The 23,612-nt window shown below is 37.4% G+C and overlaps 1 long non-coding RNA gene across 1 annotated transcript in view; it reads right to left on the bottom strand.

Moving 5' to 3' along the window:
• Positions 1 to 2,723: 2,723 nt before the first annotated feature.
• The window catches only part of LOC111093225, a 38,315-nt gene continuing 17,426 nt past the window's right edge, over positions 2,724 to 23,612 (bottom strand). The window contains exons 3-8 of the long non-coding RNA XR_005381228.1: positions 16,842 to 16,984; positions 13,880 to 13,956; positions 8,336 to 8,410; positions 4,999 to 5,183; positions 4,333 to 4,501; positions 2,724 to 2,952 (exon numbers count right to left, since the gene is read on the bottom strand). This is a non-coding gene — a long non-coding RNA (uncharacterized LOC111093225). The remainder of the gene's footprint in view (positions 2,953 to 4,332; positions 4,502 to 4,998; positions 5,184 to 8,335; positions 8,411 to 13,879; positions 13,957 to 16,841; positions 16,985 to 23,612) is intronic.

Consider the following 23,612-nt stretch of genomic DNA (forward strand, 5'->3'; position numbering starts at 1 on the left):
ATTTGATAAACAAAATAGTAAAATGTTAAAAAATATATGTTAGAAAATAAAATGAAATCTTTTTCTCTCTAATTTTGCGTGGATAGCAAGGTTCTATCACCGTTGCTTCAGATTGCCGCCGAATCTTCCCGCAGTGAGAAAATGACTAAAAGTAACCAGCTGTTATAGGATCTCTATCAAAACACACACCATAATCCCAGAGAATTCTTCCCCATTTAGCACTGTCAGGTTAAAAAGTCTGCTTAGGAAATGAGACTAAACTTTCTTTTCATAATACTCAATGAACCATTTCCATCATATATTTAGAGAGGACATACGCATTTCTTAAAGCACATTCAAAATAATCTGTAAAGAAAATGAAGTGGATTTTCAACTACGGTAAATTTTCTTAACTCCTCTGATGCTTCCCTTTCAAGTTGAAAAAGGCAATTTTGAGTTTTAAAAAGGATGTTTTTTGCAAAATTCTTTTTCTTGGGGGGGAAAAATCAACCCATGAGAATGAGAAGGACATCGACCATTCATTCCTCCTCCACAAATCTCTAAATGAATGAGGAAGCACTGGCCCGAATTCCTCAGAAAACAATACAACTCCCTCCACATAGTTATATTTTATTTAACGCAACGGATGTGATCCTCAATAGTTGCATTAACATGGCATTTCTGTAACTGGGCTCCATAATTAATCGCTTCCTACTTAAAGCCTGCTTCTTCTGTAAATGAGGTTTCTTATTGATATATATGGAGGCTACCATAAAGAAACACTGATGAATTAATGAAATTAAATTGGCACAGACTTCTGAAAGCTCAGAGCAGTTTTAAAGTTCAGATTTTTTAAAATTAATTGATTTTTAGAGAGAGAGAGGGGGGTGGAGCAGAGACACAGGCAGAGGGAAAAGTAGGTTCCATGCAGGGAGCCTGATGTGAGACTCAATCCCCCATCTCCAGGATCATGCCCTGGGCTGAAGGTGGTGCTAAACCGCTGAGCCACCCAGGGATCCCCTTAAAGTTCAGATTTTTACGTACATTTCTAGATCAGTGACCTAGCAACCAGACTGACTTTCCACAATATGCTTATTTGTAAAGCAGGAATACAAGATTCTACACACCCATAGGTCTCTGACTCATGTAGAATATTATCATGAAATTTTCTGTTTTCATCTCAAATAACATAACGAATCCAGACTCAGTATGTTTTGTTGTTGTTGTTGTTGCTGTTGTCAAAACTATCCTCTTCTCTTGATATCCAAACGTCTATCAATTGCCATCTCATCCTCTAAGCTTAACCCTTAAAATACCCTGAATTTTAACATGTTCCAGTCCTCTTTAACATCTCAAACACCCATGCTACTTTGCCTCCCCTGTCTACCATCCACCTTGTGCTACCTGTCAAAATCAGCGCATGAAATCAAGACTTCCCGTAAATGCAATTCAGAGAAACAGACCATCCTGGTGGGTTTGGGGAGAATATATCAAGGGGATGGTGTTACTGAGTCATCAGCTTTCTGTGCAAAGAAGGGCAATTCAGGCTATAGTCTAACAGAGCAGAATAGATGAGTTTAACACAGCCAAGAGAGGAAAGTCCATTCACCCCCACCTCAGTCTTAACATTTTCCATCTCCCTAGTTCCATTGCTCATGCTCAAGTTATTAAAAAAAAAAAAATCAAAGAATTACTTGAGATCCTGCTCTTTCCTTATCTGCATCCAATCCATCAGTAAAAGCTACCACTTCAACTTCAAAACACACCCCAAACTCCCAAAGGTTCTCTACTACTCACTCTAAGCTTCTAGTCGAGTGACCTCTGACAGTGACTTCTTGCCTCAACTACAGCAATGGACTCCCTGTGTTGTCCCTGCCTCTCCTCTGACAGTTACGATCAATTTCCAAGAGAGCAGCAGAGGGATCTTTCCAATATGGAAATCAGGTCTTATCTTAACATTCTTCTTGAAAACTTTCCAGCTGTTTTCCTTCCCCAGTAGAGTAACGCCCTAACTCATGACAATGCCAACACCCTAACTTATTAGTGGGCCTTATCTCATCCTGTCTCCACTTACCTTTCTGACATTATCTCCTTCCACTTTCACTGTGGCTTACCACATTCAAGCCAACTGGCCCTTTGTTGTTCCTGGAACAAGCCAAGTTCATTTCTGTCTTGAGGCCACTGCACTATGTCCTGTACCCAGAGCACTAAAAAAAAAATATATATATATATATTTTGCCAATATTTTGTATGGCTGTCTGCTTCTTGTCATTCAAATCTCTGCTTAAATGTCACTTTCTCAGAAGGGCCACTTTAACACTCTGCCTACATTTCCCCCAGCCATTGTCTGTCACATTACCTTATTTTAATTCTCTGCCCTTTTCCTTGTGGATGTATTCATTTATTTGGTGACTGTCTATCAACAATAGAATGTGAGCTCCATCACAACTGAGGCCTTGACTCCCTCAGTTACTGTTGTATTTCTAGCACTAGATCTGTGCTTGTCCTTCAACAGGAATAGAATAAGTTTATTGGATAAGTCGAGGGATGAAAACTGGAGAGGAAAAAAGGGGATAAGCCAGGACACGCGAAAAGGAGAAGTAGAGGTGAAATGGGTGGAGATGAGGTACAAGGAGCTCCTTCGGAGTCTGACGTCACAGATGTGGGGCTTCCTGGTGGCTTCCCCTTTTTAAGGGAAGAGCTCTTTTTTAAAGAAACAAAATTCCACTGAGCATAATCAGTTGTTTCCTGGGATGGCCTTTAAAATCCTCCCTTCTTCCCTTCTCTCTCTCCACATCATTTTTTTTTTTTTTCTCAGTTCTCCATGCTTTTCTGGCTGGACCACCTTGTTCTGGGTTTGCCTCTTCCCAGTCCATCTGGTGAACTGGTACCAAATTAATCTTCCTAAAAACAGTTTGCATGATGTCACCTTCCAGCTCAGAACACTCTTCAAGTGGTTCTCATTATCTAAGGCTAAAGGTCAAACATTTTAGTTTAGTACACAAGACCATCGGACTGCCCCCAGACATCCTTCCCAACCTTATCTCCCTCTCATTGCTCCAACAGGAACCCACTCCCTAGTTCAGCCAGACTCCTTAGCCCCTGGAACTCACGTTGTCATTCCCAATCCTGCTCACTTAACCCCAGCTGACTAAAATCTTCTCTTTCTCTTCTATGCAGCTTTTAACCAGTGCTCACAGTCCAAGCACATCCCAAAGGATCTTTTTTCACATCTTAAAGTGCTTATTATTACTACTACTAATAGGATTAGGATAGTAAATAATATTATACTATATCTTTGATCATTATCACATATTACTTTCAAATGATCATTATTTTCTCAGTTACACAAGTCTTGGTTTTCTCGAAGGCTGGACAAGTATTACTTTACTTTCTCCCTGCATTCAGCTTTGATAGTGAGCGTGCTACTGGAAATATTAGAGACTGAGTTTCTTCATCGGGAAAAGGGGGATAACAATAGTAGCTTTGCAGATTTGCTAGAAAAATTGAGTGACATAATGCATTTAACTAGCTTAGCATAGATATATATATGAAGTGTCATTATCTCAGTTCATTGCAAAGGGGCAGATTAACAGATTAACTGATCAAATGATTTTTGAAAACCATAAAACGTGAATTTATTTACAGTGCAATTATATCTCTCCAAAATATGCATATAGTAAATACCTATGTTAATCTTTTTAAAAAGGATATAACTTCTGATTTCCAACACCACCACTATATTTAGTAACTTGACCCAGTGATTCTTAACTTTAACCTATTCTTAACTAAAACCCTATTCAAAATCTGATTAAGGCTCTTAACTCTCTTCCTAGAAAAATGCACGTACAACCAGAATTTGCTATACAATTTCATAGTTTCAGAGTTTATAGACCAAGCATAAACGTCTGGGACTCTATTGGATCCTTAGCAAAACATGAAATCCAATGTCAAGACTGGTCACTCTTCCCATTCCTGGTTCTCTGACCAAGCTGCTTTGATAACCAAACACCAATCTGCAGCAGGGCACATGAACTCGACTTTTTCTCTTTTTTCCTTCTTCTTTTTTTTTCTTTTTCTTTCTTTCTTTCTTTCTTTCTTTCTTTCTTTCTTTCTTTCTTTCTTTCCTTCTTTCTTTCTTTCTCTTTCTTATTTTCTTTTCTTTTTTTGGTAAAAGCAAAATTAAATGAGATAAAAGAAAACCAAAATAATAAATAAATAATAAATTTTTCTTTTAACACTTTTTGCCTCAGGTGCATTATGATGTTTTCATATTGGGTTTCAAAAATACAGACCATTCTTTTTAGGCTGTTTCTTTGTTTTCACATATGAGATAGAAAAAGCAATACTTACCTGGCAGGGAAAATATCACTACCACAAGATAGAAAACAAAGTCACAGGACAACCCAAGTTTAACTTCAAATTTGAGATTTCTGTTCTCATGAACTTTGATCCTTCCTTCTTTCATTCTTTCTTTCCTTTCTTGAGGTAGCTGAATGCTTGTTCGGTGCCATACTGTTTGCTAAAAATTGGGCAGACAATAGTAAACAATATAGCTTTAACCCTACCAGAGCTCATGGAAAAGACAGCATTATGGAATACTCCTATGAATAAATATGTACTTGTAATATGTGCCAAGACAGATAATCAGTGGAAGCTACAAGAGTACATAATTGAAGGAGATGACCTAGTCTAGGGATCAAATAAGGTCTCTTAGACATATTTTATTTGAGATTTGAAGATTGAGAAGTTGTTAACAAGATTGAGAAGGGTGTGGGTGGGGGGTTGGGTGGTAATGATTGAAATCGCCAAGGCAGAGAGTAACATTTTAGGAACTCAGAAAACACCAATATCACTGGAAGGTGGAAGAATTTTAGCAAGCATCGTAAGCCATGTAATTCTGTTAGGAATTCTTTTGATTTCAAGTAATGGAAGGTAGTTTAATGACAGTAGTTTAAAAAACATGAGTTCAATAACAAAGATTTTAGCGGTAGACAATTAAGGACATTAAATGTTCACCCATCCATTGTTGTCATTGGAGACCCAGATTTATTGTTTTTCTTCTGTCCAGGGTCAGTGGGCTGTTTTTCATCCTCACACTCATCATCTCATGGTCATAAGACGGCTGCTGAAACCCCAGGCATCACAGCCAGATTCAAGGCAGGAAGAAGTGAAGGAAGGGTAGCAGCATCAGCTACATCCATCTGTTTCATAGGAAAAAGCAAAGGTCCTCTCGGTTCTCAGCCCATTTACAATTATACCTCACTGGTCAGAAATCTGTCACATGCCCTCTCCTAGCTGCACGTGCAAGAAAGGCTGGAGAAGTGAATATTAGCTTTTCTAGCTCGTTGGGTAAGGTGGGCAAGGGACAACCAAGATGGGGACTGATGTAAGGCTAGGTTAATAGCAATGCCTGCCTCTTGTGTCAAGGGCTTTATTCTTTGCCTTAAAACACAAAATGAGTGAAGCCATTAGGTATTGTATTCTAATTTAAAAACATATGATCACTTAAAAACACAGATCTCACAGGCTATCACAGGGAAAATTGATTGGAAGGAGAAAGAGATGATGTAAAGTGACAGAAAGATATTGATCGAGGTGACAGATAGTTGGGACTTGAACTGGGGGGGGTGGTGGTGAAGACAGAGGAGGAATGCAGCAGGGAGTTCAAGAAGTTTAGGGTTGCTTTGATTATTCATAGGCTTTTTGTGTGTAGCAAATGCAATCATGTTCAAAACTATAGATTTGTCCCAAATTAGTTCATTCTCAAGGCACAATCTGACTAGCTTATTATTAAGATATGTGTTGTCCTTGAACTTAAAACTCTTCTCTGTTAGTGAAACTCTTGGGAGGTATAAAAGATGTTTGATTCCTCTGGCAAGATAAAATTACTTTCTGATCCTTTTTCCTTACAAAAGTCAAAACTGTACTTCCACTGAGTGCTGTAGAAAAAGTAGGAAACATCTCCAGGCTGACTGTATTTGCACCTCCAGGTTAATAAAATAATTGTGCTTTTGTGTTCATATCAAGGAAAGCCCAAATGCACTAGGTTAAGGATATTCTTAACGACATGAGGAAAAATTTCGGTTCCCTTAAGTAAGGCAAATCATTCTACAGGAAAAAAAAGAAATAAACGGGGAGGGGAAATTAAACCCACATCCTAACATAAATTTCAAAGAAAAATATTAGAATTTCTCAGGGTTTTCTATAACTGCTATTAGAATTCATTCCTGAGCCGAGATTTTTTATTTCAACTTTCACATTAACAGTCCAATAATAAACCCTTGATTAAAGAAAAAGAATTCTAGTGAAAGGGTTGAAATAAGCTTAATTGTAGAGGTGTGATTAGTGCCACAGTGATAGACTCCCAGGTAATGATTTCTAAAATTTTATAGGAAATGTTTAACAAGATGATTACCTGACTGTAAAATGTCTCTGTATAAGAAAATAGTCTTTGAAAGCAGCATTTGGGCCCTGTTGCACTAATACATCCATGAATGGCAACACTTCTTTTATAGTTTTGATGAATGCTGAAGTAGAAACTATATTATAATGATTTTGGACCAGAACTGTGAAAATAGCCAGCAGAATATGAACACTTTACCAGATCAATCAATTTTCATTTAAAATTCTACTTATTGTGTATGGTATCAAACTATGAAAATGTAACATTTCAAACTAGTGATTTCTGTCCTACCAAAATTGCAGTACTTATTTTAGTTTTGAAGTAGATAGGATCAGCATTAGAGACAGCATGGTGTAACCAAAAAAAAAAAAAAAAGGAGCTGGAAATACCTACATACCTGCATTCTAGTATCTTTTTCTTATTCATTCAACTGCAAATATTTACACATGGCCTAAAAAGTGTAAGACATGGAAATAGAAAGACCCTAGATATTTTGAGGTATTCTTCCTAAGAAATGCTCAGGTTTCACATGACCCTGTGTTCACCTGTAATGATGAACATAGAAGTTTGTGGGAACATAGAGGAGAACTCATGTCTCATGGGTATAGACGTATGAAGGGGCTAAAAGAAAGCTTCTAGGAAGAGGTGACATATGAACTAAGACTCTGAATCACCACTTTTAATGAAATGGAGCCAGTTCAAGGGGGCAAAGGACATTGGAAAACAGTGCCTTTTTAAGGGGCTCAAGTGATTTGATGCCATCAGAATGCAAGAAGTGTCAGACAATGAGATGGAACCACAACGGATCAACCCTGGCTACTTTGAGTAGGAAAAAAAAAAGAATGCTGGGAAGTATAGTATGGCTCACAAAAAGTCTTTCGTCCTTCATTAAGGAATGTGGAATTATGGGCAGCCTGGGTGGCTCAGAGATTTAGCACTCTCTTCAATCCAGGGCATGATCCTGGAGACCCGGGACTGAGTCCCACATCAGGCTCCCTGCATGGAGCCTGCTTCTCCCTCTGTCTGTGTCTCTGCCTCTCTCTCTCTCTTTCTCTCTCTCTGTCTCTTATAAATAAATAAATAAATAAATAAATAAATAAATAAATAAATAAATAAATAAATAAACTAAAAATTTTTTTCTTAAAAAACGGAATGTGGATTTAATTCTGAAGACAATAAAGAATTTTCTGGAAAATGCTGTAATCGTAGGCAGATTTGAAATAATTCATTTGCGTGACTCTGCAAAGGATGGATTTAGAGGAGGCCAGCAAGAGCCTCTTGGTGGTGGGCTGGGAGAAAGAGGTTGGAGAAGAGCCAAGAAATATCTGGGAGGTCAGATCTGCAAAAACAGAGATGACTCAAGAATATGAAGTAGAGGACTCATGGAGGCAGACCCGAGAATGGTGGCAGCAAAGCGTGTGTGATGGAGAAGGCAATGAGTGTTTAGACATGTTGAGTTTGGGGTACCTACGGGATATCCAGGTGGAGATGCCGGCAGAAAACTGGATAGAGGAGTGCACAACTCTGGGCAGAAGACTGATTAAGAAGTGCTCAGCGTGCAGCATACAAGGGGAGGAGAGCCTTCTGCTGCTGAAATTTCAATTGTTAATAATAGTTCTCAGGGAGATTGTGTGGCATGAAAGGAGCAGGAGGTCCTGCCTTAAAGGGTTCCTCGAATATCAAACAACAGAATATATGGAAAAAGACTACAGAAGAGAAGTATGGGATGATTATTCATTTAATTCAGACTCAAATCCTTAAATGATATACATTTAAAAAACTCCAAAAACTCTTACTGTAATAACATAAACATTCACTTACCAAAATATGTTTGAGGTGTGAGACAGATAGTAGGAAGAGCAGAAAATACTACTCAGAAAAATTTACAGTTCCATTGAAGATCTATCCTGACGAAATTACTGGAAAAAAAGTCATTGAGGGAAATAATACCTTATATTGGAGTAATGACGTCAACTTTTTTAAGTTGTCAGGTTTCATGTCTTCCACATGTTTTCTGGCATGGGCCTTCAAGAACAAATCAAAATAATTAGAAAAGCATCCTCTGAGGTTAAAATCCCCAGGCCATTCTTCAGGTAGAATTTGTCCGTCATAATTCTAGAACACTGTTAGATTTAAAGAACTGGAGAGGGGGAAAAAAAGCTTACAATATTTTGGTAACTAAGTCCAGTAACTTTGGAAACTAGTTGCTGGACTTGGCCCTAATTATATCGAAAGGAGATGGTAGTGATTTAAGATCATTTGCTTTGCCCCATGCTCCTCAGTATTCAGTTTTAATTTCATCTCTTCTCCAAAATAAGCGATGCAAAAATCATCTTTGCTACTTTCCCAGAAATAATTTAAAGTTGGGATTTACTACTTAAATTAGGATTTCCATATGTGGATTTATCATCATTATTTACAACAGAACGAAGGGAGATGCAACACTCACTTGGGTTCCATTGTAGCTCATCAAAAGGGTTTTGTTAATTTAATATTGTTTAAAAAAAAAAAATGACCCTAGCCTGGTGTATAAAGGGCTTAAAACAACAGCTGGTTATTTTTTCCTCAATAAATTAATAGATATTACTAATGCCCATGATATTAAGCAACTGTTTCATTATAAGATTGTCTTCATGACTCAGTGACATTTATTTTGACTGCCCAGCATGCAAATCCCTGTATAACTTGAGAGGTCCTAAAATAGAGAGGAGACTGGACCATACTTCCCAAAATGAAAACTTTAAAAAGCCTGTTGATACACTGTGTCCCTCTGACCAAGTAGATGTTTCCATTCAGGACTTAGAGAAATTTAGAAATCACAATATATGGTCATGTAGCATGGACTCAAAAAGTATTTTTAAAAATTTCTGGCTCGCTAGATCTTGATAAATAGTTTATCATTCTCTTTTAGTACTTTTAAAGTACTGTTTTACAGAACATCTAAACATTGAGGTAATATTTGCTCAAAGCTGTTTTTCATATTTTCTTATCAATTCATTCATTCATTCATTCATTCATTCATTCCTTTCAACTTATTGTTTCTATATCATACATAATATATGAATATTCATACACTATAAATACATTCACATTTAATTTTTCAATTTATTCCTCCTATACAGACAGAATGGGTCATGGTGCTAAATATTTCATGATATAAGGAACGGTGAAGAGATGAGACAATAGAAAAAATGATATTAATAAATCTGAGAAAAGTACATCCCTGTTATGATTAATTAATTAAAATTAATTGAAAATTGTATCGTTTTAGTTGTATTATGTAGCTGGAAAATTACACTATATTTTATCTATTTTTTTAGTACTGTTTGTGCCTCAAAAAAAATTGTTAAATGCTTTGTTTTCCCCCATAAACCTTACATTTCTGAATTTAGGAGATTAGAGCTTAGTGCCATGCTTACTTTTCATTTTTTTTTTATTTTAAATTTTTTTTATTTTTTTTCATGCTTACTTCTCAGAACATTCACACAAAGGCCAACACTTTCTCCACTGTTATTTAAAAGTTTATTTTCTGCAGCGTTTCGTTACCCTCATTGGCAAAAAAAGTTATTAATCTACATTGAGGAAACACTCCAGACCACCAGGAGAAAAGGACCCCAACTCCGTATTACATAGACCTGCTTTTGTTTACATTGCAGCTGTTTGGTTTCCAAATCCCCAAATCATCACACCAGTGCATGATCTTCATTGAGAGTCCACTTCTAGGCATGTAGCCACTCAATAATTAAAGATTCATTGATTATTTTAGCTCACATACTGGCCTGCCCAGACCTAAAAGTAAATCAATGTTTGGACTATAAGAAATAGATAAGACACACTTCTAGTTTTGGAATCATGGAGCAGAATTACTAGAAGTGGCGGGTTATTGTTATGTCATTCCATTCACCTAGAAACATGGAGAAAAATAAATATGCCACAAAGGTAACAGTCTAATCCCTCTCTCCCATAGGGCTTCCATCTACAAATGAGATTATAGTGTGCAGCAGGTAATATAATGCCCACACTCTATCCCCTAAGATGTTGTCCTAATCCCTGGAAGCTGTGAATATGTTATGTTACATGGCAAAGGGGGATTAAGATTACAGACAGAATTCAGGTTACTAAAAGAACTAACCTTATAATAGAGAGATTATCCTGGATTATCTTCTTGGGCCCAATTAATCACAAGAATCCTTACAAGTGGAAGAGTGGAAGGAGGCAGTAGAGAGGGAGAGGGATGTGAACACACGAGCAAAGTCTAAGAGATGCAGCATTGCTGGGGTTAAAGATGGAGGAGTAAAAAAAAAGAAAAAAAAAAAAAAAGATGGAGGAGTAAGGCCAGGAGCCAAAGAATGTGAGTCGTCTCTAGAAACTAGAAAAGGCAAGGAAACAGATTGTCCCCTAGAAGCCTCCAAAGGGAATGCACATGTGCTAAGACCTCGATTTTAGCCCAAGAAGACCTGTATTTGACTTCTTACCTGCCTAATTGCACAGGGATGAATTTGTATTGTTTCAAGCCACTAAGTTTGTGCAAATTTAGTGATAGCAGGCGGAAATGATGGATAGAGGTTATCATTATACAACTTTCTAAAACTAAGTCTATGGAGTGAAATATTGGGAAATTGGAAGATGAGGAAGCTGCTGTAGCCTAGATAATTTCTAAAACCCTTCTCATTTTGAAATTCCAGTTTCTTCCCATTAGAACATACGCAGCTGCAACTATGTTGGCCCCAAGTCACACCCTAACAGGGCATACTTAAGAGTCTCCTCTCTCTTTTACTTCTTTCCAACAATGTCTGTTCTCCATTCTCTCCATCCATTTGCTTCATCAGGCTTCTACACCCAGGAAAGATATTTGGGAAAAGTATGTTATTTACATACAGTACTCACCAACTGTTTATTATCAACTTAAACTTTCTAGCAAACACACTTCTTTATTGGCTAGCTAGTCTTGGACCTATCTGTTAGGATGGGGTGGATTTCTCATCAAGATTGATGGGGCCAGTATCTGTAAGAGCAGGTGATGAAGTCACTAAATAGAAATCCTTATAATCGCTAAAGGCCAAAGTGACCTGGGGAAGAGATTTTTCTTTCCGGCACAAGCCCTTGACATGGTCACTCTCACTCTCCCACAATATTTGTTGGCCATATTACCAAAGGAAATAGCTAAACTGAAAAGCATAGGAAGACACAAGCTGCAGCAGTAGGTGAATTTCTACGTAACTTGTCAAAACGTAATTTGGGGTGTGTCCCGGGTATCCTAGAAAATCCAGAATGGAGTCATCACATCTTCCTAGAATACCTTTCTCAAAGGTAATTGGTTTTCAATTTGAATGCTTATATTTTTAAAAGAACAGCTCTTAAAAAAATAATAATAATAATAGCTCTTAAGTATGCTCACCACAAGAAAGCAACGGGAGCTACGTGGCCTGCTGCAGGCCTCGTGCTATGGTGGTGATCAGTAAGAGTATCAAACCAACATGTCATACACCTGAAATTCACGCAATGTCATACGTCAGTTATATCTCAATAAAGCTGCAAAGAAAACTTCAAATTTAAAAAAAAGTTTAAAAATTTCTCCTATATTGTTATTGATTTTTCTTTTTTACCAAGTCTACCAACTAGAGCATTCAGCTGGTAAGAATTATTTTTGCCTGAATTAAATATGGAGGGATAACTCAGGCCCATTTCAGGTTCAACAAACATCTTGAACTATTTTTCAAACATTTGGGATTTGGCAAACAAACATTTCAGTCAGTAATTTTTTGCTTAATTTTTAAACCCTTGTGTTTTTGAAGGGGAATTTAATCCGTATGGTTCTGATTCATTTACCATTAACTGATCGGGCCAGGTTTTTTTGTTGTTGTTGTTGCTATTTTTTGGTGGGGGAGATGTTTAAGGGTTACTTTCAGAGACTTTGACAAATTTCTTGAAAAAAATAAGAAAGCTTCCTTCTGCCAGGGAGGAAATCAAGTGTCAAAAGGAGTTGAAAGAAGTTCTAGATTCATGTTAGCAATGCAGCCTGACTCAAAAAAGAGAAATAATTTTTTTCTCCCAATTTTACTGGTAAGGATGAAAGGCTTTATGAGTTTAGGATCACAGATATGAGTTGGTGCTCATGGAATTTGGATTTACTTACCATTCTGGGCGCTGGTCTCCAGTGAGTTTGAGATAAAAAGGTAACTCCTCCAAGAGAAAAGAGGAGCCAAAGAGAAATGCTTTTAGCAGCTCAGAAAAGGATTATGTATGATTAGACAGCAAAGAGAAAGAGAAAATGAGTGGGCAGGAGAGAAAAACAGAAAGAAGAAAAAGAGAAGGAAATTTCTTAAAAAAAAAGTTAAATAATACACAACTTCCTTTTTGTTTCTAGAGGATCCTTGATTATAGCCTTACGGCTGCATGGACACAAATGGCTAATCACTGAGACTGCTCTCTGACCCTTGATAAATTTGGAATAGACAAATTCAACCTCAAATAGGGTAGCCACTTGTAATGACCTTAAAACCTTTTTTTTTTTTTTTAAGTGGAGCAATCAACATCACTTGCTCTATTTGCTTTCTTTCCTCAATATGTTGATTTATTTGTTACAAAGCACCATTAATCACACTTTCTCAATTTGACTTTTGTTTTTCTCTGAAGTTTTTGCACTCTACGCTACTTCAGAAGCAAGAATTGATAGTTTGAAAGAAAAGGTATTGTATTATTTAATAGTTTATATAGGTTGTATCTTATGTACAAAGTTTTATACAGGGATGTGCGCATGTGCGTGCACCCCACTCACAAAATTCTTGGCATCAAACCATTTCTTTTTAGACCTTTGGTCTTTCTATTGTTAATATTGCTTTAATATTCTATCATTAATATTTCAATTGAATATAAAAATGCCATTCGTAGGGCATAAAAAGTTTTATAGAAGTGTACGACTAAATTCTGGGGCACTGGGTGGCTCAGTTGGTTAAGCATTTGCCTTTAGCTCAGCCCCCCTCCCCCCACTTTGGGCTCACTTTTCAGCGGGAAGCCTGCTTTTCCCTCTCCCTCCTCCTTGACCACTTGTTCTCTCTCTCAGGCTCACTTTGTCTCTCCAACAAATAAATAAAATCTTAAAAAAAAAAAAAAGTGTAAAAAAAGAAGTGTATGACTAAATTCTATTACCCATTTAACATTTTCCGAACATATTCTATGTGTGCAGCGTCATGATGAAGAATAAATATACTAGAGCATAGGGTAGGTTCCTAAGCTTAAGTGTTGAACAGAATACAATTTTAGAAAATAAGGACTAATACGATATTAAGTCCCAGTTTACAGTTTTTAACCGAAATAAGAACACTTTTATTTTTATATAAGGGAACTGCCTTAGAAGTATCCTTCAATTTTATATTTAGAAAACTTTTAAATTAGGATTTGTAAAAAATTATCAAGCTCTACAGTTCAATAGCTCTGGATCCCAGTATCTCAGGAAGCTTGTCTCAGTTTACATCAAACTATTTTAAATCATACCTTCCAGTGAGATGCCAACCGTACTGTGTCAGTCAATCTCTGAGCAGGCCTGGCATTTCATAAGAGTGACAAGTCGACTGTGAAAATGACAGAGGGGAAAATCATGAACAATTGTTTTAATGCCCAAAAGCTGCCTATGGTGTTCAATGTCTCTAAGATTTTTTGTCCCAATTAAGAATTTTGAAATGAAATACTTGATACGTAGAAAAGATTTAGATTTCACAAATCACCCGAGAGAAGAATGGCCTTATTTTTCTGCATCTCAGGGTAGCTTGCTTGAATTTAACACACACCGAGCTGCCAGCCGACAGGATCATTCCTATAAAGCATCTGTGTTCACCTTCCCTTAAAAATGGGACTATGGCTCTTTCTAGAAGAAACAGTTAAGTGTTAACTGGGGATAAGTGATCAGGAAAGTAAATAGACAAGCTACTTCCTTATTTAAAATTCATGTGGATCTTCAAAATGGATCAACATTGTTAGGATTTCCTAATGAGGTACGAGATAGAGTCATAGAAAAAATATCTTTGTAAAAAAAATAAAATAATATGTCTTGTTTCCAAGAGTTAGAAGAAATTTGATAGGTTTACAAGTTTTTTTCCCTCCACAAAATTATTCATTTTATTTATGCTTAAGCCTTCTCATATAATCCCCTGAGGTGTTGCAAGTTTGGATGAGGGTCAGGTATCTTGAATTTTTAGGTGTTTTATTCTTAAAGTTATAAATGGAGTTCATGCTTAAGAACATCAGCAATACAGATGTGATAGCCTTCCAACCACTCAACTGATGTAACCAATCTCAACAATCTGATACTCGCTCTTTTATATTTTTTCTCATGCATATAAAATCGTAGACACACCAACAGACGCATAAAGATTTCACCTTTAGGAAAAAAATAGGTCACATTATAACTTCTGCTATTCAACTTCTTTTAAAAAATTAGTATGAGCTTTCTAGACCTTGCAAATATCTGGGTGACATTACACGGTGTGGATATATACCTTGTTCAACCATTCTCCATTAACAGGTACCAAGGTCATTTCCAGTAGTTCGCTGCTACCAGTTCTGCTGTAATAAACATCCTTATGTTATTACGTTTTTATTTCAGTAGACTCAATTTCTAGAACTGGGAGTTCCTAGAATTGTAAAGTTTTGTTGGGAAGGGCCAAGGAGGCTGAGAGTGAGTCAGTATTCAGAGCATGAGAAGAGTCCCGGCAGAGTAATAGAGAGCAAATCAGATAAGTAGGCAAAAGCCATGACTGTTGGCTTGGCGACCACAGGAAAGAATTTTAACAGGAAGGCCACCATGCATTGCTGGGTAGAAAGGTGTCTGAAGCAGAGTAGAACTGACTTCATGGAACCGCAACCCTAGCAAATCTTTGTTTGTTTTATTGAGAAATAGCTGCCATAGAACACTGTGGAAGTTTAAGGTGTACTGTGCATTCATACATTCCCCTATTGCAATAGGATCACCACCCTATTGTCAGCTAACACTTTTACCACATCACATAATTATCATCTCTTCTTTGTGGTAAGAACAGTTAAGATCTAGCCTCTTAGTGACTTTGCAATATATAATAGAATATTGTATTTGTCTTATTCTAGCTTTAGCGAGCACAACTGTCTCAGGAACAAGATGTGCCCGAACATGTAAGGTCGTATTCGTCAGTCCCTTAACAGGAGGGCAAAGCGAGGGAGGACGAAGCACAGACTGCTCTGGCCACACAGAGCACATTTTCTGCAGGACTCCTAGGCAGGTCCCTGAAGACGCAGAGTGGAGCTATAAAGAGAAAATTCTGCTGTGATGCAAAGGGATCAACTATTTTTGCTCCCACCATTGGGGTGAAACCAGGACAAATGGCAATCCCATTTTCCTGTTTACAAAATATCTCACTTCCTCAGATTCTATTTGAGCATTATGGCTATCTATAGAAGTGGAAACACAGCTGAAGCCAAAGAGGTCTGGCCCTATTTCCCGTGGGCCCTTGCGCTGCCGGGTGGGATCTGAGAACAGGCATGAGCCTGCTATCCGCAGCAATGCACTTGGCCACACTATCATGAAGCCTGTCAAAACACCCAGAGGCCTTGGGGTCAGGAAGAGCTATCACGTGTCCTTTCTTATGGGTACACGAGGTCCCTAGAGCGCTGCTCCAGTTCTTATTTTAATTATTTCCAATTCTCAGAGGTTCTTCACTATTCGTGATGATGCCATTGTTAAGGAGCTACATGTTTCTGTATGAATCACACGTAGGACTCAACCCATCACTATATACTTATTGACTCCTGCCGTGTGCCACAAGCACCATGTTGTGGAGGATCCAAAGCGTAGCAAAAAATATTTATTTTTCTATGTATTTCTCTTTTCTCTCCTTCCATTCTGTCTCACTCCTTCCTCTCTCTCACTCTCTTTCTCTCTCTCTGTCTGTCTCTATCTCTTGCATTTTGGTTAATACAGAAACATTTCAAATAATTAAGAGCGTCTAGAATTGTTCATTTCTTTTTCCGATGAGCTAAAAATAGACAAATAGACAGTGATTCTTAACTTTTTTTTCCATTCCTTTACTTTTTTCTTTTTTTAAAACTTTTCTTTTAATCTTGCAACTTTGTATATGGTTATGTGATATTCTGGAGGGCTTGAATTTACTACTGAAACTATATTTTTTCTTTAATTATAGAGTAAGCCCATTTTGTTCATATGTGCTGGCCAATATGCACCAATATTAGTTGTTCAGGAAAGTTAATAATTTGGCTAAACATTGTGTGTGCACGTGTGTGTAGAAATAAAAGGCACTCTAGAGCATTATTGAGAAATCTCTCAGAAAATGGTGCCAGAGGAGTACAAATGGAGGAAGAGACCTGCTTGGGACCACTTTAGGGAAAGTATCCTACTTTGAAGAGAGAGATGAGATCATGGCGGGTACTCTCCCTCAATACTGCCCTCTTTAGCTGCACGCTTACTTACATGCCCACAATTCATCTCCTTCCTTTTAGTCTTAGAGAGTAGAGTGGTCTTTCCTTTCCCATTGATGCACTGAGTCAAGTGCCTTCTTTTATGATTTCCTCCATCAATTATCTTCTCTATCCTGGACCTTCAGCGCCATGTCTCTGTTAGAGAAACATAATAGCTTAAATACATAAGCAACAAAGGAATATCTTGTGTCCTGAATAGAGATCCTCCCGTGACCACACTCTGTTCTTGTATCAGCCTCTCTCTCCTCTTCCCTGTCATTCCTATCTCTTGAATGTGGAATTGAGTTTTCTCTTCTTTAACCTATTCACCTCTTCGTAGACTGAGGTCTGGCTTTTCCTGCCTCTAGCCCACTGAATTGGATAGATTCTTCTGTTGCATCTGACAAGGTTCATTACTCCCTCTGTCTTGACACTTCCCACTCTAGGTTTCCATTATGCCACTCTGCCAACCTATCTTTAGTCAGCTACACATCTCTGAGCACTCCTTCTTGGTCTTTTCCATGAATTTCACTGTTACTGTTTATATCCTAAGAGTTGATATTCCTCAAGTTTCCATCATCAACTCACATTTCTTCCACTTTCTGCTGTTCCATGGGCAAATCCACTTACTGATGCTGCCTGACACCAGAAGTGGTAGTAAACTCCAGGGGTCCTGGTGGTGTTATGTCAATAATGCTTCAGTTCCCTCTCTAGCTCTAAAATGGTCCAGATCCTTCTGATCCCCTCTAACTCATTGTCCTACAGGAATTTTTAGTTCCGTGCACTTCCCAAAATCCTTTGGAGCAATTCAGAACATCAATAAATAACTCAAAGGGAAATGCCCAATGCCAAATTCATCACTTTCCCCTCCTCGAACCTCCTCCTGACTCAAGAGTATACCATGGACTTAGTCAGTTAAAATGGAAATTGGTAGAAATTGGAGAGGAGAAAGAGAGAAAGGGCGAATGGAAAGAGAGAAAAAAATACAATTTGAGTCTCTTGAATCTCTCTTTTCCCTTGGATCTCAGATCCAAGTAATCACCAAGTGCTGTGTGCTTTACTTCCTAAATCTTGAGTCAGTTTCTCCATCCCTGTAACTACTTATACTTCTTTAATGGAAGCCCTAGATTATTATACTGGTCTCCCAGGCTCTAAGTCTACATGCTCAAACTCATCCTTATACAATGGACAAAGGAATGCATCCAAATTCTATTCTGATCTCATCATTTTCCTAACAAAATTTGCCAGTGGTTCCATGTCATTTGGTTTATTTCTCTGCCTTTTTCTTACACAACCATTTACCTCAGGCTTTGCTTTTCTACAATATTGAATTCTTTGTAACTTCTACTCATTTGCTGTGCTGTTCATCCACTGATGTCTTTGTTCAAGATGACCTCTCTGCTTGGAGGATCCCTATTCCCTTCACCTGACTAACTCTTTCTAATCCTTCAAAACTCTTCTTGAGAGTAACCTCTTCCAAGAAGCCTTCCTTGTCTCTACCCCTGCCTCTAATTGTGTTGAGTAACCCTCTAATTCCATAGTAACCTCTGTATGTCTTCCCTGAATTTGTCATTTTATGTTGCAATTACTTATGTCTGTCATTGAGTGAGAACACCATACTTTGTGTATTTATTTTAACCCCAGCACTCAATTTGGTGCCTATCCTAGAACAAGTGCAAGATAACTAATTTTGTCCAGTTAGGGCTTAACTTGAGTCTTAACTTACGAGCAGGTTTCAGATAATTGAAAATAAAGGAAGAAATCCACTGGAAATTAGACTTTGAACTAAGATTCAGACACAAAGATTCCAGGCATATTTCTGGAGTCAATAAGGAGCACGTACCTCCTGGAGAGGGAAGCTTCTGTGTGTGTGTGTGTGTGTGTGTGTGTGTGTGTGTGTGTGTTGAACGTAGAGGGTGAGGAGGCATGCATCTGCCGGCAGGCTGGATGGATAGATTGGGGGAAATATGGAAGTGTCAGAATGTATTCATTTTGGACATCGTAGAAAACACAGAAACTGATTTTGAGTTAGGAAGCATGAGGAGACTGGTGTGTTAGGAAAATAATTTCAACAGTACTGGGTTAATAGATCAGGGCTGAGAGCAGGGTAAACACTTATAAAAAATTATGGGAAAAAAATGAAAATGACCTTGGGCTAGAATAAGGCAGTGAGAATAGTGGGGAAGGAGGATATGCCAAAATATTTCCTCAAAATTACTATGGAGGCAGGTGCAAGAGCATTGTGAAGACCCAGATGAAATTTGATTTTGTTTGTTTGTTTATTTATTTATTTATTTTGTTTAATACGGTGTGTTCACTGCTTAGCGTTGAGCTTGGTATATAGTAGGTGATGAAGAAATATTTTTTTAAGTAAAAGAGTTAATGTACAAATAATGATAGAACCCTTTCACAAACATATAGTTAATCTCTTCCTTGAGAGAGAACAGGTGGAATGTTTTTTTTTTTTTTTTTGTTTTGGTCTGGTTTGGTTTTGTACCAAGGCACCAATGCACCAATGCACTGAGCAAAGGTCTGAGTAAAGATGTAATGATTTGATTACAGTAGTGGTCAGTAATGGTCTGATTGGGAGTAATGACAGAATGATGCGACTCTGTTATAGTTTAGGTGACTTTGATTCTCTTCCATTGGTTTCCCCAGAGTCCCAGGCCTTAGCACAATTAATGCCACTGTTTTGAAATCAGCTTTAGAACTTTGATCTCAGGCTCTAAATATGCCCTTGCTGTAAACAAGCAACACATCTAATAATAACCATATCACCTGCTCATCTAAAGGGCTTTATGTGTGTTGTTTAATTAATAATTGAAAACAAATGTCACCATCTTTGCCTCAGTCTAGACAGGGGACAATTTTATCATCTACTTATTTTTTTTCTGCTTGAGGGATACAGAACGCTTTCAGAGAAGGTTATTAAGGATTCAGATAATTAAACTTGTATTTTTTTGCACATCAACGACAATTTATACTTGAAAACAATTAGCATGAGTTACTTGTGTGTTCAAATAATCAATTTCACAGAAAAACCTTCATAATGTGCAAAGATATATGTTCAGAAATATTAACTGTAACACTGTTAGCAATAGCGAAAGTCTAGTAATTACTTACATATCCATCATAAATTATAGTACACATTCTAGGCAGAGTTCTAAACAATGTTTTTTTTTAAAAAAAATTGAATAAATACATATGTACTGATGTAAGAAAAATGGCTGAGGTGCATTGTTAAATGGAAAACCTATAGAACGGAATACTTAATAGGAAAGCAATTCATGTGACCAACAAATATGGATCATGTGAGTGTATGTGCATGTATTTGCATTATACGACCAGTGAGGCTAAAATTACCCAGAAGGATTCCTAAGAAAATGTTAGTAGTTAATTCTGGGCTTGTTTCAAGCATTTTACAATGTTTTTACAATGATCACATATTAATTGACTGGAAGCAATAGACACATTACTTCTGTTATTTTCCAAGTTCTGCTGTGGCTTCTCCGCACATTTGAACTCCTAGAGTCGATGTTAAAAATACATTTTGATTTTGTCTCTTCTGTCACATGTTTTTTCCTATTTCGTGATCTCAATTTTGTTTATTTTCTACAACATTCATGTCTATTTTTTATTATATCTTCACTTCTACTATCTTTTGGCTTATTCTGTTTTTTTAGAACTTCTTCAAAAGATGTTTGTTAACTGGTTTTGAAATTTGTGTCAAGTAATCGAAGAAAAATGCCCAGTTTCCTTGTCAGGACCAGTTTGAGTTCATCTAGCAAATTTTGATACGCAATATTCTGTTCACCATTAATTCTAACATTTCCTCATTTCCATCATAGTTTCTTATTTGACCCGTTAGTTATTCGGAAGTTTTAAAGTCCCCAAATATGGGAGTTTTTAAAAATTATCTTATTTATTTAAAATTAGTCATGTCGTAATCAGACAAGATGGTATTATCTCAAATTGTTTTCTTCTGTTTGGTGTTTGTTCTAATAATATGGAAGTGCTTAAAATGTTCTTTTTTCAATTAGGACAGTCTCAGTTTCTGAGACCTTTTTATTGTTTTTTTTTTTTTTCTTGGTAGCATATATGTTAACTCTGTTAAAGCTCTAAATTCTTTATGATAATACATCATCAAAATGCTTTCCAAATAGTCATTCCCAACGGTCTCTTCTTTGACAGAAACAATGCCATTCTCTTGATTGCCAGATGTGAGTGCTACTAACAAGCAAAACCCATAATTTCTAAAATAAAGATGAAATCTTTTTTTTTTTAGATTTATTTATTTATTTTAAAGACAGAGAGCAGGGTGAGGGGCAGAGGAAAAGAGAGAGAGAATCTTAAGCAGGCTCCACACCCAGTGCAGAGTAAATTATTAATTAAACACACATGTCTCTGAATCATGACCTGAACCCAAACCAAGAGTCAGAGGCTCAGCCAATTGCACCACTCAGGTACCCCTAAAATAAAGAGGAAATCTTACGACACTTTTCCTCTTACAAATGATTGGTTTTGTTTATTTATCTATTTTTTATTTGTTCTATGGTACTATTTGCCGAAAGGACTTTGAGGTTATTTCCTCATAATGTCCCCTGTGTCTAAGGCAAAGAAGAAGACTTTGATGATGATGAGAACCATGGGAGGTTTTGAAGAAGAGAAATTATATGATCAGGTCTGTGTTTACCAGAGATTATTCTGGAAACACGGAAAGATGACTGGGAAGGGATAAAGTTTAAAAATAGAGCAAGAAGTTAACCAGTTAGGAGCTGTAAAGAATATGAACTGAGAGAGTGTGGAGGGTACGAGTCTAACAATGCTGAGCACTCAAGAGACAGTGAGGCTACCCACAGAGTAGGGGCCCCCAAAATACTTTTGGAATAGTTTAACATCATAGAATTCAAAAAAGACACTAAAACTTATGGTTAAAATCCAAATTCTATTGGATTCTTTATAGTACTTAACTCTATGAATTTTTTTTTAAAATGCATGTGTATTTAGTGTGGCTGTGCCATTGTATGTGCTCAGAGCTTCCAAGGATCCTAGTGAGTGACGAGATTTGTTGCTTAGGCAATTTAATGATGGTACTGGTGCCATCAACTGAGATAAGGAGCACAAGAATAAAACAGATTTTTTTGAGGGGGAGTTTAACGTGGGGATTTTAGAGGTTGAAGTGACAGAGGGCCTTCTAAGCAATCATGCCCAGTAAGATCCAGCACCTAGCAGTTGGGGCTGGTCATAGAGAGAAATAACCTGTCTTACATCTGGATCGTGTTTATGAAGTACCTTCATGTGCATGATTGTTCAGAATGGACACAAAATAGAAAATACAATGGTAAACACAGAAAAAAGGGGAGGCTTTTTGCTTGATCATCTAATTACATCTTAAATCATTTTGATTTGATTTTTAGGTAGGGAAGACTTTAGGATTTATAAACTGTAGTGGCTCAGCCAGTCATCTAAAAAGGTACCACTCGGGATCCCTGGGTGGCTCAGTGGTTTGGCGCCTGCCTTTGGGCCAGGGCATGATCTTGGAGTCCTGAGATCGAGTCCCACGCCGGGCTCCAGGGAGGGAGCCTGCTTCTCCCTCCTCCTGTGTCTCTGCCTCTCTCTCTCTCTCTCTCTCTGTCTATCATAAATAAATGAATAAATAAATATTTAAAAAAATAAAAATAAAAAGGTAGCACTCAGTCTCCTAGCCATCTTTGTTACGAGAAGCATGTAAGTTTTTTGCTTATGGCTCATTTTACAGTTGAAAACCACGGAAAAGGGCTTGACCAACTAACCCATGAAGCCCTCAAACTGCACAGGACCAGACACATAGTAGTTATTTAACAAATATTGAATTGAATTCAAGTTGTGAAGCAACAATGGGTTTTCACACTTCTAGACATCAGCTTTCTGGATTTTCCATGATTCCCATCATCATCAAATATAAAACTCAATTTCTTAGCAGAATATTCAAGGCCCTTCCTAAATTGGCAATAACACACCTTTCTTAGATCTTTCCTAAGTACAGGCATACCTCATTTTATTGTGCTTCATCCTCTTTTCTTATTGCATTTCTTATAAATTTATGGCTGGTGGCAACCCTGTGTCAAACAAGTTTATTGGCACCATTTTCCAAGAGCATTTGCTCACTAGGAAGTGTCATGTTATGGAAATTCTCAATTTTCAAACTTTTCCATTATTGTTATATTTGTTGTGATCTGTAATCAGTGATCTTTGATGTTGCTATTTTTTTTGATGTTGCTATTTTAATTGTTTGGGGGCACCACCAACTGCACCATATAAGATGGCAAACTTAATAAAAGTGTGTGTTTCTGACTGCTCCACTGATGAGGTGTTTCTCTTTTTCCTTCACTGCAGGTGTCCCTATTCCCTGAGACACAGCAATATTGAAATTAGGTCGATTAATAACTCTATAGTGGCCTCTAAGTGTTCAAGTGAAGAGAGGAATCAGACATCTTTCATTTTAAATCAAAAGCTAGACATGGTTAAGCTTAGTGAGGAAGGAAGGCATGCTGAAAACAGGGATAGATCGAAACCTAGGCTTCTCATGACAACAGCCAAGTTGCGAAAGCAAATGAAAAATTCTTGAAGAAAATTAAAAACGTTACTCCAGGGGCACCTGGTGGCTCTGTTGGTTGGGCACCTCACTCTTGATTTGGGTCATGATCTTGGGGTTGTGAGATTGAGCCTCACATTGGGCTCCACGCTGGACAAGGGGCTTGCTTAGGATTCTTTCTCCCTCTGCCCCTTCCCCTGCTTGCAATTG

Source organism: Canis lupus, chromosome 29 (assembly GCF_011100685.1).
Source record: "Canis lupus familiaris isolate Mischka breed German Shepherd chromosome 29, alternate assembly UU_Cfam_GSD_1.0, whole genome shotgun sequence".
Classification (NCBI taxonomy): Eukaryota; Metazoa; Chordata; class Mammalia; order Carnivora; family Canidae; genus Canis; species Canis lupus.